The sequence below is a fragment of the Heterodontus francisci genome, unplaced genomic scaffold (assembly GCF_036365525.1).
Source record: "Heterodontus francisci isolate sHetFra1 unplaced genomic scaffold, sHetFra1.hap1 HAP1_SCAFFOLD_57, whole genome shotgun sequence".
In the NCBI taxonomy this organism is placed as follows: Eukaryota; Metazoa; Chordata; class Chondrichthyes; order Heterodontiformes; family Heterodontidae; genus Heterodontus; species Heterodontus francisci.
In genome coordinates, this window is record NW_027142024.1 from 10,120,387 (window position 1) to 10,136,121 (window position 15,735).

Below are 15,735 nucleotides of genomic sequence, written 5' to 3' on the forward strand. Positions count from 1 at the left end.
GTAAGTGTGTGCCTTTGTTACTTGGTGTCAGTGTATGTCTGTGTTACTTGGTGCAAGTGTGTGTCTGTGTTCCTGGGTGTCAGTTTGTGTCTGTGTTACTTGGTGTAAGTGTGTGTCTGTGTTACTGGGTATCAGTGTCTGTCTTTGTTACTTGGTGTAAGTGTGTGTCTGTGTTACAGGGTATCAGTGTATGTCTTTGTTACTTGGTGCCAGTGTATGTCTGTGTTACTTGGAGTAAGTGTCTGTCTGTGTTACTGTTTATCAGTGTATGTCTTTGTGACTTGGTGTCAGTGTATGTCTTTGTTACTGGGTGTCAGTGTGTGTCTTTGTGACTTGGTGTCAGTGTATGTCTGACTTAATTGGTGTAAGTGTGTGTCTGTGTTACTGGGTGTCAGTGTGTGTCTGTGTTACTTGGTGTAAGTGTGTGTCTTTGTTACTTGGTGTCCATGTGTGTCTGTGTTACTGGGTGTCAGTGTATGTCTTTGTTACTCGGTGTCAGTGTATGTCTGTGTTACTTGGTGTAAGTGTATGTCTTTGTTACTTGGTGCACGTGTATGTCTGTCTAACTTGGTGTAAGTGTGTGTCTGTGTTACTGGGTATCAGTACATGTCTTTGTTACTTGGTGTCAGTGTATGTCTGTGTTACTTGGTGCAGTGTGTCTCTGTGTTACTGGGTGTCAGTGTGTGTCTGTGTTACTTGGTGTAAGTGTGTGTCTTTGTTACTTGGTGTCCGTGTGTGTCTGTGTTACTGGGTGTCAGTGTATGTCTTTGTTACTCGGTGTCAGTGTATGTGTTTGTTACTTGGTGTAAGTGTGTGTCTGTGTTACTGGGTATCAGTGTCTTTCTTTGTTACTTGGTGTAAGAGTGTGTCTTTGTTACTGGGTATCAGTGTATGTCTTTGTTACTTGGTGTCAGTGTATGTCTTTGTTACTGGGTGTCAGTGTTTTTCTGTGTTACTGGGTATCAGTGTATGTCTTTGTGACTTGGTGTCAGTGTATGTCTTTGTTACTGGGTGTCAGTGTGTGTCTGTGAAACTGGGTATCAGTGTATGCCTTTGTGACTTAGTGTCAGTGTATGTCTTTGTTACTGGGTGTCAGTGTGTGTCTTTGTGACTTGGTGTCCGTGTGTGTCCGTGTTACTGGGTGTAAGTGTGTGTCTGTGTTACTGGGTGTCAGTGTGTGTCTGTGTTACTGGGTGTCAGTTTTGTCTGTGTTACTTGGTGTAAGTGTGTGTCTTTGTTACTTGGTGTCAGTGTATGTCTGTGTTACTTGGTGTAAGTGTGTGTCTGTGTTCCTCGGTGTCAGTTTGTGTCTGTGTTACTTGGTGTAAGTGTGTGTCTTTGTAACTTGGTGTCGGTGTGCGTCTGTGTTACTGGGTGTCAGTGCATGTCTTTGTTACTTGGTGCCAGTGTATATCTGTGTTACCTGGTGTAAGTGTGTGTCTTTGTTACTTGGTGTAATTGTATATCTTTGTTACTTGGTGTCAGTGTATGTCTGTGTTACTTGGTGTAAGTGTAGGTCTTTGTTACTTGGTGTAAGCATGTGTCTGTGTTACTTGGTGTAAGTGTGTGTCTGTGTTCCTGGGCATCAGTGTATGTCTGTGTTACTTGGTGTAAGAGTGTGTCTGTGTTACTGGGTATCAGTGTATGTGTTTGTTACTTGGTGTCAGTGTATGTCTGTGTTACTTGGTGTAAGTGTGTGTCTGTGTTACTGGGTGTCAGTGTGTGTCTGTGTTACTTGGTGTAAGTGTGTGTCTTTGTTACTTGGTGTCCATGTGTGTCTGTGTGACTGGGTGTCAGTGTATGTCTTTCTTAATGGGTGTCAGTGTATGTCTTTGTTACTTGGTGTAAGTGTGTGTATGTGTTACTGGGTATCAGTGTCTGTCTTTGTTACTTGGTGAAAGTGTGTGTCTGTGTTACAGGGTATCAGTGTATGTCTTTGTGACTTGGTGTCAGTGTAAGTCTTTGTTACTGGGTGTCAGTGTGTGTCTTTGTGATTTGGTGTCCGTGTGTGTCTGTGTTACTAGGTGTAAGTGCATGTCTTTGTTACTTGGTGCCAGTGTATATCTGTGTTACTTGGTGTAAGTGTGTGTCTTTGTTACTTGGTGTAATTGTATGTCTTTGTTACTTGGTGTCAGTGTATGTCTATGTTACTTGGTGTAAGTGTATGTCTTTGTTACTTGGTGCACGTGTATGTCTGTCTAACTTGGTGTAAGTGTGTGTCTGTGTTACTGGGTATCAGTACATGTCTTTGTTACTTGGTGTCAGTGTATGTCTGTGTTACTTGGTGCATTGTGTGTCTGTGTTACTGGGTGTCAGTGTGTGTCTGTGTTACTTGGTGTAAGTGTGTGTCTTTGTTACTTGGTGTCCGTGTGTGTCTGTGTTACTGGGTGTCAGTGTATGTCTTTGTTACTCGGTGTCAGTGTATGTGTTTGTTACTTGGTGTAAGTGTGTGTCTGTGTTACTGGGTATCAGTGTCTTTCTTTGTTACTTGGTGTAGGAGTGTGTCTCTGTTACTGGGAATCAGTGTATGTCTTTGTTACTTGATGTCAGTGTATGTCTTTGTTACTGGGTGTCAGTTATTTTCTGTGTTACTGGGTATCAGTGTATGTCTTTGTGACTTTGTGTCAGTGTATGTCTTTGTTACTGGGTGTTAGTGTGTGTCTTTGTGACGTGGTGTCAGTGTATGTCTTTGTTACTTGGTGTAAGTGTGTGTCTATGAAACTGGGTATCAGTGTATGCCTTTGTGACTTGGTGTCAGTGTATGTCTTTGTTACTGGGTGTCAGTGTGTGTCTTTGTGACTTGGTGTCCGTGTGTGTCTGTGTTACTGGGTGTAAGTGCATGTCTTTGTTACTTGGTGCCAGTGTATACCTGTGTTACTTGGTGTAAGTGTGTGTCTTTGTTACTTGGTGTAATTGTATGTCATTGTTACTTGGTGTCAGTGTATGTCTGTGTTACTTGGTGTAAGTGTATGTCTTTGTTACTTTGTGCAAGGGTGTGTCTGTGTTACTTGGTGTAAGTGTGTGTCTGTGTTCCTGGGTATCAGTGTATGTCTTTGTGGCTTGGTGTCAGTTTATGTCTTTGATACTGGGTGTCAGTGTGTGTCTTTGTGACTTGTTGTCAGTGTATGTCTGTGTTACTGGGTATCAATGTAGGTCTTTGTTACTTGGTGTCAGTGTATGTCAAAATACTTGGTGTAAGTGTATGTCTTCGTTACTTGGTGTCAGTGTATGCCTTTGTTACTTGGTGTCAGTGTATGTCTGTGTTACTTGGTGTCATTGTGTGTCTGTGTTACTGGGTATCAGTGTCTGTCTTTGTTACTTGGTGTAAGTGTGTGTCTTTGTTACTGGGTATCAGTGTATGTCTTTGTTACTTGGTGTAAGTGTATGTCTTTGTTACTTGGTGTCAGTGTATGTGTTTGTGACTTGGTGTCAGTGTATGTCTTTGTTACTTGGTGTAAGTGTGTGTCTTTGTTACTTGGTGTCAGTGTATGTCTTTGTTACTGAGTATCAGTGTGTGTTGCTGGGTGTCAGATTTAGTTTAGTACAGAGATACAGCACTGAAACAGGCCCTTCGGCCCACCGAGTTTGTGCCGACCATCAACCACCCATTTATACTAATCCGACACGAATCCCATATTCCAATAACATCCCCACCGGTCCCTTTATATTTATTTACCACCTACCTACATATACTAGGTGCAATTTATAATGGCCAATTAACCTATCAACCTGCAAGTCTTTGGCATGTGGGAGGAAACAGGAGCAAACCCACGCAGACACAGGGAGAACTTGCAAACTCCGCACAGGCAGTACCCAGAATCGAACCCGGGTCCCTGGAGCTGTGAGGCTGCAGTGCTAACCACTGCGCCAATATGCCCCGCCCCAGTGTGTGCCTGTGTTACTGGGTATCAGTGTATGACTTTGTTACTTGGTGTCAGTGTGTGTCTGTGTTACTGGGTATCAGTGTATGTCTTTGTTACTTGGTGTCAGTGTATGTCTTTGTTACTTGGTGTAAGTGTGTGTCTTTGTTACTGGGTATCAGTGTATGTCTTTGTTACTTGGTGTCAGTGTATGTCTTTGTTACTTGGAGTAAGTGTGTGTCTGTGTTACTGTGTATCAGTGTATGTCTTTGTTACTGGGGGTCAGTGTGTGTCTGTGTTACTGGGGATCAGTGTGTGTTTCTAACTGGGTGTCAGTGTGTGTCTGTGTTACTGGGTATCAGTGTATGTCTTTGTTACTTGGAGCAATAGTATGTCTTTGTTACTGGGTGTCAGTGCATGTCTTTGTTACTTGGTGTAAGTGTGCGTCTGTGTTACTGGGTATCAGTGTATGCCTTTGTTACTTGGTGTAAGTGTATGTCTTTGTTACTTCGTGTAAGTGTGTGTCTTTGTTACTTGGTGTCAGTGTATGTCATTGTTACTTGGTGTAAGTGTGTGTCTTTGTTACTTGGTGTCAGTGTGTGTCTGTGTTACTGGTTGTCATTGCATGTCTTTGTTACTGTTCATCAGTGTGTGTTACTGGGTGTCAGTCTGTGTCTGTGACACTAGGTGTCAGTATTTAGTTTTGTTTAGAGATACAGCACTTCAACAGGCCCTTCTGCCCACCGAGTCTGTGCCGACCATCAACCACCAATTTTTACTCATCCTACACCAATTCCGTATTCCTATCACATCCGCACCTGTCCCTATATATTTCCCTGCCACCTACCCATACTAGGGGCAATTTATGATGGCCAATTAACCTATCAACCTGCAAGTCTTTGGCATGTGGGAGGAATCCGGAGCACCCGGTGCAAGTGTGTGTCTGTGTTACTGGGTGTCAGTGTCTGTCTTTGTTACTTGGTGTAAGTGTGTGTCTGTGTTACTTGGTGTAAGTGTGTCTCTGTGTTACTGGGTATCAGTGTATGACTTTGTTACTTGGTGTCAGTGTGTGTCTGTGTATCAGTGTGTGTTACTGGGTGTCAGTGTGTGTCTGTGACACGAGGTGTCACTATTTAGTTTAGTTTAGTTTCGGGAAACAGCACTGAAACAGGCCCCTCGGCCCACCGAGTCTGTGCCGACCATCAACCACACATTTATCCCAATCCTACAATAATCCCGTACACCTATCACATCCCCACCGGTCCCTATATATTTCCCTGCCACCTACCTATACTAGGGGCAATTTATGATGGCCAATTAACCTATCAACCTGCAAGTCTTTGGCATGTGGGAGGAAACAGGAGCACCCGGAGGAAACCCACGCAGACACAGGGAGAACTTGCAAACTCCGCACAGGCAGTACCCAGAATCGAACCCGGGTCCCTGGAGCTGTGAGGCTGCAGTGCTAACGGCTGCGCCACTGTGCCGCCCAGTGTGTGTCTGTGTTACTGGGTGTCAGTGCATGTCTTTGTTACTTGGTGTCTGTGTATGTCTTTGTTACTTGGTGTGAGTGTATGACTTTGTTACTTGGTGTCATTGTATGTGTTTGTGACTTGGTGTCACTGTATGTCTTTGTTACTTGGTGTAAGTGTATGTCAAAATACTTGGTGTAAATGTATGTCTGTGTTACTTGGTGTAAGTGTATGTCTTTGTTACTTCGTGTAAGTGTGTGTCTTTGTTACTTGGTGTCAGTGTATGTCTTTGTTACTTGGTGTAAGTGTATGTCAAAATACTTGGTGTCAGTGTATGTCTGTGTTACTTGGTGTAAGTGCGTGTCTGTGTTACTGGGTTTCAGTGTGTGTCTGTGTTACTTGGTGTAAGTGTGTGTCTTTGTTACTTGGTGTCCTTGTGTGTCTGTGTTACTGGGTGTCAGTGTATGTCTTTGTTACTTGGTGTAAGTGTGTGTCTGTGTTACTGGGTATCAGTGTTTGTCTTGGTTACTTGGTGTAAGTGTGTGTCTGTGTTACTGGGTATCAGTGCATGTCTTTGTTACTTGGTGTCAGTGTATGTCTGTGTTACTTGGTGTAAGTGTGTGTCTGTGTTACTGGGTATCAGTGTATGACTTTGTGACTTGCTGTCAGGGTATGTCTTTGTTACTTGGTGTAAGTGTGTGTCTGTGTTACTGGGTATCAGTGTATGTCTTTATGACTTGGTATCAGTGTATGTCTTTGTTACTGGTTGTCAGTGTGTGTCTGTGTTACTGGGTTTCAGTGTATGTCATTGTGACTTGGTATCAGTGTCCGTCTTTGTTACTGGGTGTCAGTGTGTATCTGTGTTACTGGGTATCAGTGTATGTCTTTGTGACTTGCTCTCAGTGTATGTCTTTGTTGCTGGGTTTCAATGTGTGTCTGTGTTCCTGGGTGTCAGTGTGTGTCTTTGTGACTTGGTGTCAGTGTATGTCTGTGTTACTTGGTGTCAGTGTATGTCTGTGTTTCTTGGTATAAGTGTGTGTCTGTGCATCAGTGTATGTCTTTGTGACTTGGTGTCAGTGTATGTCTTTGTTACTGGGTGTCAGTGTATGTCTGTGTTACTGGGAGTCAGTGTGTTTCTGTGTTACTGGGGGTCAGTGTATGTCTTTGTTACTTTGTATCAGTGTATGTCTTTGTTACTTGGTATCAGTGTATGTCTTTGTGACTTGGTGTCAGTGTATGTCTTTGTTACTGGGTGTCAGTGTGTGTCTTTGTGACTTGGTGTCAGAGTATGTCTTTGTTACTTGGTGTCAGTGTGTGTCTGTGAAACTGGCAATCAGTGTATGTCTTTGTTCCTTGGTGTCAGTGTATGTCTGTGTCACTTGGTGTAAGTGTGTGTCTGTGTATCAGTGTATGCCTTTGTGACTTGGTGTCAGTGTATGTCTTTGTTACTGGGTGTCATTGAGTGTCTTTGTGACTTGGTGTCCGTGTTTGTCTGTGTTACTGGGTGTAATTGTATGTCTTTGTTACTTGGTGTCAGTGTATGTCTGTGTTACTTGGTGTAAGTGTATGTCTTTCTTACTTGGTGCAAGTGTATGTCTGTCTAACTTGGTTTAAGTGTGTGTCTGTGTTACTGGGTATCAGTATATGTCTTTGTTACTTGGTGTCAGTGTATGTCTGTGTTACTTGGTGTAAGTGTGTGTCTGTGTTACTGGGTGTCAGTGTGTGTCTTTGTTACTTGGTGTCAGTGTATGTCTGTGTTACTTGGTGTAAGTGTGTGTCTGTGTTCCTGGGTGTCAGTTTGTGTCTGTGTTACTTGGTGTAATTGTGTGTCTTTGTTACTTGGTGTCCGTGTGTGTCTGTGTTACTGGGTGTCAGTGCATGTCTTTGTTACTTGATGCCAATGTATGTCTTTGTTACTTGGTGTAAGTGTGTGTCTGTGTTACTGGTTATCAGTGTCTTTCTTTGTTACTTGGTGTAAGAGTGTGTCTTTGTTACTGGGTATCAGTATATGTCTTTGTTACTTGGTGTCAGTGTATGTCTGTGTTACTTGGTGTAAGTGTGTGTCTGTGTTACTGGGTGTCAGTGTGTGTCTGTGTTACTTGGTGTAAGTTTGTGTCTTTGTTACTTGGTGTCCATGTGTGTCTGTGTTACTGGGTGTCAGTGTATGTCTTTCTTAATGGGTGTCAGTGTATGTCTTTGTTACTTGGTTTAAGTGTGTGTCTGTGTTACTGGGTATCAGTGTCTGTCTTTGTTACTTGGTGTAAGTGTGTGTCTGTGTTTCAGGGTATCAGTGTATGTCTTTGTTACTTGGTGCCAGTGTATGTCTTTGTTACTGGGTGTCAGTGTGTGTCTTTGTGATTTGGTGTCCGTGTGTGTCTGTGTTACTGGGTGTAAGTGCATGTCTTTGTTACTTGGTGTCAGTGTATGTCTGTGTTACTTGGTGTAAGTGTGTGTCTTTGTTACTGGGTGTCAGTGTGTGTCTGTGTTACTGGGTGTCAGTTTTTGTCTGTGTTACTTGTTGTAAGTGTGTGTCTTTGTTACTTGGTGTCATTGAATGTCTGTGTTACTTGGTGTAAGTGTGTGTCTGTGTTCCTCGGTGTCAGATGGTGTCTGTGTTACTTGGTGTCAGTGTGTGTCTTTGTTATTTGGTGTCGGTGTGTGTCTGTGTTACTGGGTGTCAGTGCATGTCTTTGTTACTTGGTGCCAGTGTATATCTGTGTTACTTGGTGTAAGTGTGTGTCTTTGTTACTTGGTGTAATTGTATATCTTTGTTACTTGGTGTCAGTGTATGTCTGTGTTACTTGGTGTAAGTGTAGGTCTTTGTTACTTGGTGTAAGTGTGTGTCTGTGTTACTTGGTGTAAGTGTGTGTCTGTGTTCCTGGGCATCAGTGTATGTCTGTGTTACTTGGTGTAAGTGTGTGTCTGTGTTACTGGGTATCAGTGTATGTGTTTGTTACTTGGTGTCAGTGTATGTCTGTGTTACTTGGTGTAAGTGTGTGTCTGTGTTACTGGGTGTCAGTGTGTGTCTGTGTTACTTGGTGTAAGTGTGTGTCTTTGTTACTTGGTGTCCATGTGTGTCTGTGTTACTGGGTGTCAGTGTATGTCTTTCTTAATGGGTGTCAGTGTATGTCTTTGTTACTTGGTTTAAGTGTGTGTCTGTGTTACTGGGTATCAGTGTCTGTCTTTGTTACTTGGTGTAAGTGTGTGTCTGTGTTAAAGGGTATCAGTGTATGTCTTTGTTACTTGGTGCCAGTGTATGTCTTTGTTACTGGGTGTCAGTGTGTGTCTTTGTGATTTGGTGTCCGTGTGTGTCTGTGTTACTGGGTGTAAGTGCATGTCTTTGTTACTTGGTGCCAGTGTATATCTGTGTTACTTGGTGTAAGTGTGTGTCTTTGTTACTTGGTGTAATTGTATGTCTTTGTTACTTGGTGTCAGTGTATGTCTGTGTTACTTGGTGTAAGTGTATGTCTTTGTTACTTGGTGCACGTGTATGTCTGTCTAACTTGGTGTAAGTGTGTGTCTGTGTTACTGGGTATCAGTACATGTCTTTGTTACTTGGTGTCAGTGTATGTCTGTGTTAATTGGTGCAGTGTGTGTCTGTGTTACTGGGTGTCAGTGTGTGTCTGTGTTACTTGGTGTAAGTGTGTGTCTTTGTTACTTGGTGTCCGTGTGTGTCTGTGTTACTGGGTGTCAGTGTATGTCTTTGTTACTCGGTGTCAGTGTATGTGTTTGTTACTTGGTGTAAGTGTGTGTCTGTGTTACTGGGTATCAGTGTCTTTCTTTGTTACTTGGTGTAAGAGTGTGTCTCTGTTACTGGGTATCAGTGTATGTCTTTGTTACTTGGTGTCAGTGTATGTCTTTGTTACTGGGTGTCAGTGTATTTCTGTGTTACTGGGTATCAGTGTATGTCTTTGTGACTTGGTGTCAGTGTATGTCTTTGTTACTGGGTGTCAGTGTGTGTCTTTGTGACTTGGTGTCAGTGTATGTCTTTGTTACTTGGTGTAAGTGTGTGTCTATGAAACTGGGTATCAGTGTATGCCTTTTTGACTTGGTGTCAGTGTATGTCTTTGTTACTGGGTGTCAGTGTGTGTCTTTGTGACTTGGTGTCCGTGTGTGTCTGTGTTACTGGGTGGAAGTGCATGTCTTTGTTACTTGGTGACAGTGTATATCTGTGTTACTTGGTGTAAGTGTGTGTCTTTGTTACTTGGTGTAATTGTATGTCTTTGTTACTTGGTGTCAGTGTATGTCTGTGTTACTTGGTGTAAGTGTATGTCTTTGTTACTTTGTGCAAGTGTATGTCTGTATAACCTGGTGTAAGTGTGTGTCTGTGTTACTGGGTATCAGTACATGTCTTTGTTACTTGGTGTCAGTGTATGTCTGTATTACTTGGTGTAAGTCTGTGTCTGTGTTACTGGGTGTCAGTGTGTGTCTGTGTTACTGGGTGTCAGTTTTTGTCTGTGTTACTTGGTGTAAGTGTGTGCCTTTGTTACTTGGTGTCAGTGTATGTCTGTGTTACTTGGTGTAAGTGTGTGTCTGTGTTCCTGGGTTTCAGTTTGTGTCTGTGTTACTTGGTGTAAGTGTGTGTCTGTGTTCCTGGGCATCAGTGTATGTCTGTGTTACTTGGTGTAAGTGTGTGTCTGTGTTACTGGGTATCAGTGTCTGTCTTTGTTACTTGGTGTAAGTGTGTGTCTGTGTTACAGGGTATCAGTGTATGTCTTTGTTACTTGGTGCCAGTGTATGTCTTTGTTACTGGGTGTCAGTGTGTGTCTTTGTGATTTGGTGTCCGTGTGTGTCTGTGTTACTGGGTGTAAGTGCATGTCTTTGTTACTTGGTGCCAGTGTATATCTGTGTTACTTGGTGTAAGTGTGTGTCTTTGTTACTTGGTGTAATTGTATGTCTTTGTTACTTGGTGTCAGTGTATGTCTGTGTTACTTGGTGTAAGTGTATGTCTTTGTTACTTGGTGTCAGTGTATGTCTGTATTACTTGGTGTAAGTGTGTGTCTGTGTTACTGGGTATCAGTACATGTCTTTGTTACTTGGTGTCAGTGTATGTCTGTGTTACTTGGTGCAGTGTGTGTCTGTGTTACTGGGTGTCAGTGTGTGTCTGTGTTACTTGGTGTAAGTGTGTGTCTTTGTTACTTGGTGTCCGTGTGTGTCTGTGTTACTGGGTGTCAGTGTATGTCTTTGTTACTCGGTGTCAGTGTATGTGTTTGTTACTTGGTGTAAGTGTGTGTCTGTGTTACTGGGTATCAGTGTCTTTCTTTGTTACTTGGTGTAAGAGTGTGTCTCTGTTACTGGGTATCAGTGTATGTCTTTGTTACTTGGTGTCAGTGTATGTCTTTGTTACTGGGTGTCAGTGTTTTTCTGTGTTACTGGGTATCAGTGTATGTCTTTGTGACTTGGTGTCAGTGTATGTCTTTGTTACTGGGTGTCAGTGTGTGTCTTTGTGACTTGGTGTCAGTGTATGTCTTTGTTACTTGGTGTAAGTGTGTGTCTATGAAACTGGGTATCAGTGTATGCCTTTTTGACTTGGTGTCAGTGTATGTCTTTGTTACTGGGTGTCAGTGTGTGTCTTTGTGACTTGGTGTCCGTGTGTGTCTGTGTTACTGGGTGGAAGTGCATGTCTTTGTTACTTGGTGCCAGTGTATATCTGTGTTACTTGGTGTAAGTGTGTGTCTTTGTTACTTGGTGTAATTGTATGTCTTTGTTACTTGGTGTCAGTGTATGTCTGTGTTACTTGGTGTAAGTGTATGTCTTTGTTACTTTGTGCAAGTGTATGTCTGTATAACCTGGTGTAAGTGTGTGTCTGTGTTACTGGGTATCAGTACATGTCTTTGTTACTTGGTGTCAGTGTATGTCTGTATTACTTGGTGTAAGTGTGTGTCTGTGTTACTGGGTGTCAGTGTGTGTCTGTGTTACTGGGTGTCAGTTTTTGTCTGTGTTACTTGGTGTAAGTGTGTGCCTTTGTTACTTGGTGTCAGTGTATGTCTGTGTTACTTGGTGTAAGTGTGTGTCTGTGTTCCTGGGTTTCAGTTTGTGTCTGTGTTACTTGGTGTAAGTGTGTGTCTGTGTTCCTGGGCATCAGTGTATGTCTGTGTTACTTGGTGTAAGTGTGTGTCTGTGTTACTGGGCATCAGTGTATGTCTGTGTTACTTGGTGTAAGTGTGTGTCTGTGTTACTGGGTATCAGTGTATGTCTGTGTTACTTGGTGTAAGTGTATGTCTTTGTTACTTCGTGTAAGTGTGTGTCTTTGTTACTTGGTGTCAGTGTATGTCTTTGTTACTTGGTGTAATTGTATGTCTTTGTTACTTGGTGTCAGTGTATGTCTGTGTTACTTGGTGTAAGTGTATGTCTTTGTTACTTTGTGCAAGTGTATGTCTGTATAACCTGGTGTAAGTGTGTGTCTGTGTTACTGGGTATCAGTACATGTCTTTGTTACTTGGTGTCAGTGTATGTCTGTATTACTTGGTGTAAGTGTGTGTCTGTGTTACTGGGTGTCAGTGTGTGTCTGTGTTACTGGGTGTCAGTTTTTGTCTGTGTTACTTGTTGTAAGTGTGTGCCTTTGTTACTTGGTGTCAGTGTATGTCTGTGTTACTTGGTGTAAGTGTGTGTCTGTGTTACTGGGTATCAGTGTATGTCTGTGTTACTTGGTGTAAGTGTATGTCTTTGTTACTTCGTGTAAGTGTGTGTCTTTGTTACTTGGTGTAAGTGTATGTCTTTGTTACTTGGTGTAATTGTATGTCTTTGTTACTTGGTGTCAGTGTATGTCTGTGTTACTTGGTGTAAGTGTATGTCTTTGTTACTTTGTGCAAGTGTATGTCTGTATAACCTGGTGTAAGTGTGTGTCTGTGTTACTGGGTATCAGTACATGTCTTTGTTACTTGGTGTCAGTGTATGTCTGTATTACTTGGTGTAAGTGTGTGTCTGTGTTACTGGGTGTCAGTGTGTGTCTGTGTTACTGGGTGTCAGTTTTTGTCTGTGTTACTTGTTGTAAGTGTGTGCCTTTGTTACTTGGTGTCAGTGTATGTCTGTGTTACTTGGTGTAAGTGTGTGTCTGTGTTCCTGGGTGTCAGTTTGTGTCTGTGTTACTTGGTGTAAGTGTGTGTCTGTGTTCCTGGGTGTCAGTTTGTGTCTGTGTTACTTGGTGTAAGTGTGTGTCTGTGTTCCTGGGCATCAGTGTATGTCTGTGCTACTGGGTGTCAGTGTGTGTCTGTGTTACTGGGTGTCAGTTTTTGTCTGTGTTACTTGGTGTAAGTGTGTGCCTTTGTTACTTGGTGTCAGTGTATGTCTGTGTTACTTGGTGTAAGTGTGTGTCTGTGTTCCTGGGTGTCAGTTTGTGTCTGTGTTACTTGGTGTAAGTGTGTGTCTGTGTTCCTGGGCATCAGTGTATGTCTGTGTTACTTGGTGTAAGTGTGTGTCTTTGTTACTTCGTGTAAGTGTGTGTCTTTGTTACTTGGTGTCAGTGTATGTCTTTGTTACTTGGTGTAAGTGTATGTCAAAATACTTGGTGTCAGTGTATGTCTGTGTTACTTGGTGTAAGTGCGTGTCTGTGTTACTGGGTTTCAGTGTGTGTCTGTGTTACTTGGTGTAAGTGTGTGTCTTTGTTACTTGGTGTCCTTGTGTGTCTGTGTTACTGGGTGTCAGTGTATGTCTTTGTTACTTGGTGTAAGTGTGTGTCTGTGTTACTGGGTATCAGTGTTTGTCTTGGTTACTTGGTGTAAGTGTGTGTCTGTGTTACTGGGTATCAGTGCATGTCTTTGTTACTTGGTGTCAGTGTATGTCTGTGTTACTTGGTGTAAGTGTGTGTCTGTGTTACTGGGTATCAGTGTATGACTTTGTGACTTGCTGTCAGGGTATGTCTTTGTTACTTGGTGTAAGTGTGTGTCTGTGTTACTGGGTATCAGTGTATGTCTTTATGACTTGGTATCAGTGTATGTCTTTGTTACTGGGTGTCAGTGTGTGTCTGTGTTACTGGGTTTCAGTGTATGTCATTGTGACTTGGTATCAGGGTCCGTCTTTGTTACTGGGTGTCAGTGTGTATCTGTGTTACTGGGTATCAGTGTATGTCTTTGTGACTTGCTCTCAGTGTATGACTTTGTTGCTGGGTTTCAATGTGTGTCTGTGTTCCTGGGTGTCAGTGTGTGTCTTTGTGACTTGGTGTCAGTGTATGTCTGTGTTACTTGGTGTCAGTGTATGTCTGTGTTTCTTGGTATAAGTGTGTGTCTGTGCATCAGTGTATGTCTTTGTGACTTGGTGTCAGTGTATGTCTTTGTTACTGGGTGTCAGTGTATGTCTGTGTTACTGGGGGTCAGTGTGTTTCTGTGTTACTGGGGGTCAGTGTATGTCTTTGTTACTTTGTATCAGTGTATGTCTTTGTTACTTGGTATCAGTGTATGTCTTTGTGACTTGGTGTCAGTGTATGTCTTTGTTACTTGGTGTAAGTGTGTGTCTTTGTTACTTGGTGTCGGTGTGTGTCTGTGTTACTGGGTGTCAGTGCATGTCTTTGTTACTTGGTGCCAGTGTCTATCTGTGTTACTTGGTGTAAGTGTGTGTCTTTGTTACTTGGTGTAATTGTATGTCTTTGTTACTTGGTGTCAGTGTATGTCTGTGTTACGTGGTGTAAGTGTATGTCTTTGTTACTTTGTGCAAGTGTATGTCTGTATAACTTGGTGTAAGTGTGTGTCTGTGTTACTGGGTATCAGTGCATGTCTTTGTTACTTGATGCCAGTGTATGTCTTTGTTACTTGGTGTAAGTGTGTGTCTGTGTTACTGGTTATCAGTGTCTTTCTTTGTTACTTGGTGTAAGAGTGTGTCTTAGTTAAAGGGTATCAGTATATGTCTTTGTTACTTGGTGTCAGTGTATGTCTGTGTTACTTGGTGTAAGTGTGTGTCTGTGCTACAGGGTGTCAGTGTGTGTCTGTGTTACTGGGTGTCAGTTTTTGTCTGTGTTACTTGGTGTAAGTGTGTGTCTTTGTTACTTGGTGTCAGTGTATGTCTGTGTTACTTGGTGTAAGTGTGTGTCTGTGTTCCTCGGTGTCAGTTTGTGTCTGTGTTACTTGGTGTAAGTGTGTGTCTTTGTTACTTGGTGTCGGTGTGTGTCTGTCTTACTGGGTGTCAGTGCATGTCTTTGTTACTTGGTGCCAGTGTATATCTGTGTTACTTGGTGTAAGTGTGTGACTTTGCTACTTGGTGTAATTGTATATCTTTGTTACTTGGTGTCAGTGTATGTCTGTGTTACTTGGTGTAAGTGTAGGTCTTTGTTACTTGGTGTAAGCGTGTGTCTGTGTTACTTGGTGTAAGTGTGTGTCTGTGTTCCTGGGCGTCAGTGTATGTCTGTGTTACTTGGTGTAAGTGTGTGTCTGTGTTACTGGGTATCAGTTTATGTGTTTGTTACTTGGTGTCAGTGTATGTCTGTGTTACTTGGTGTAAGTGTGTGTCTGTGTTACTGGGTGTCAGTGTGTGTCTGTGTTACTTGGTGTAAGTGTGTGTATTTGTTACTTGGTGTCCATGTGTGTCTGTGTTACTGGGTGTCAGTGTATGTCTTTCTTAATGGGTGTCAGTGTATGTCTTTGTTACATGGTGTAAGTGTGTGTCTGTGTTACTGGGTATCAGTGTCTGTCTGTGTTACTTGGTGTAAGTGTGTGTCTGTGTTACTTGGTGTAAGTGTGTGTCTTTGCTACTTGGTGTAATTGTATATCTTTGTTACTTGGTGTCAGTGTATGTCTGTGTTACTTGGTGTAAGTGTAGGTCTTTGTTACTTGGTGTAAGTGTGTGTCTTTGTTACTTGGTGTCGGTGTGTGTCTGTCTTACTGGGTGTCAGTGCATGTCTTTGTTACTTGGTGCCAGTGTATATCTGTGTTACTTGGTGTAAGTGTGTGTCTTTGCTACTTGGTGTAATTGTATATCTTTGTTACTTGGTGTCAGTGTATGTCTGTGTTACTTGGTGTAAGTGTAGGTCTTTGTTACTTGGTGTAAGCGTGTGTCTGTGTTACTTGGTGTAAGTGTGTGTCTGTGTTCCTGGGCATCAGTGTATGTCTGTGTTACTTGGTGTAAGTGTGTGTCTGTGTTACTGGGTATCAGTTTACGTGTTTGTTACTTGGTGTCAGTGTATGTCTGTGTTACTTGGTGTAAGTGTGTGTCTGTGTTACTGGGTGTCAGTGTGTGTCTGTGTTACTTGGTGTAAGTGTGTGTATTTGTTACTTGGTGTCCATGTGTGTCTGTGTTACTGGGTGTCAGTGTATGTCTTTCTTAATGGGTGTCAGTGTATGTCTTTGTTACATGGTGTAAGTGTGTGTCTGTGTTACTGGGTATCAGTGTCTGTCTGTGTTACTTGGTGTAAGTGTGTGTCTGTGTTACAGGGTATCAGTGTATGTCTTTGTGACTTGGTGTCAGTGTATGTCTTT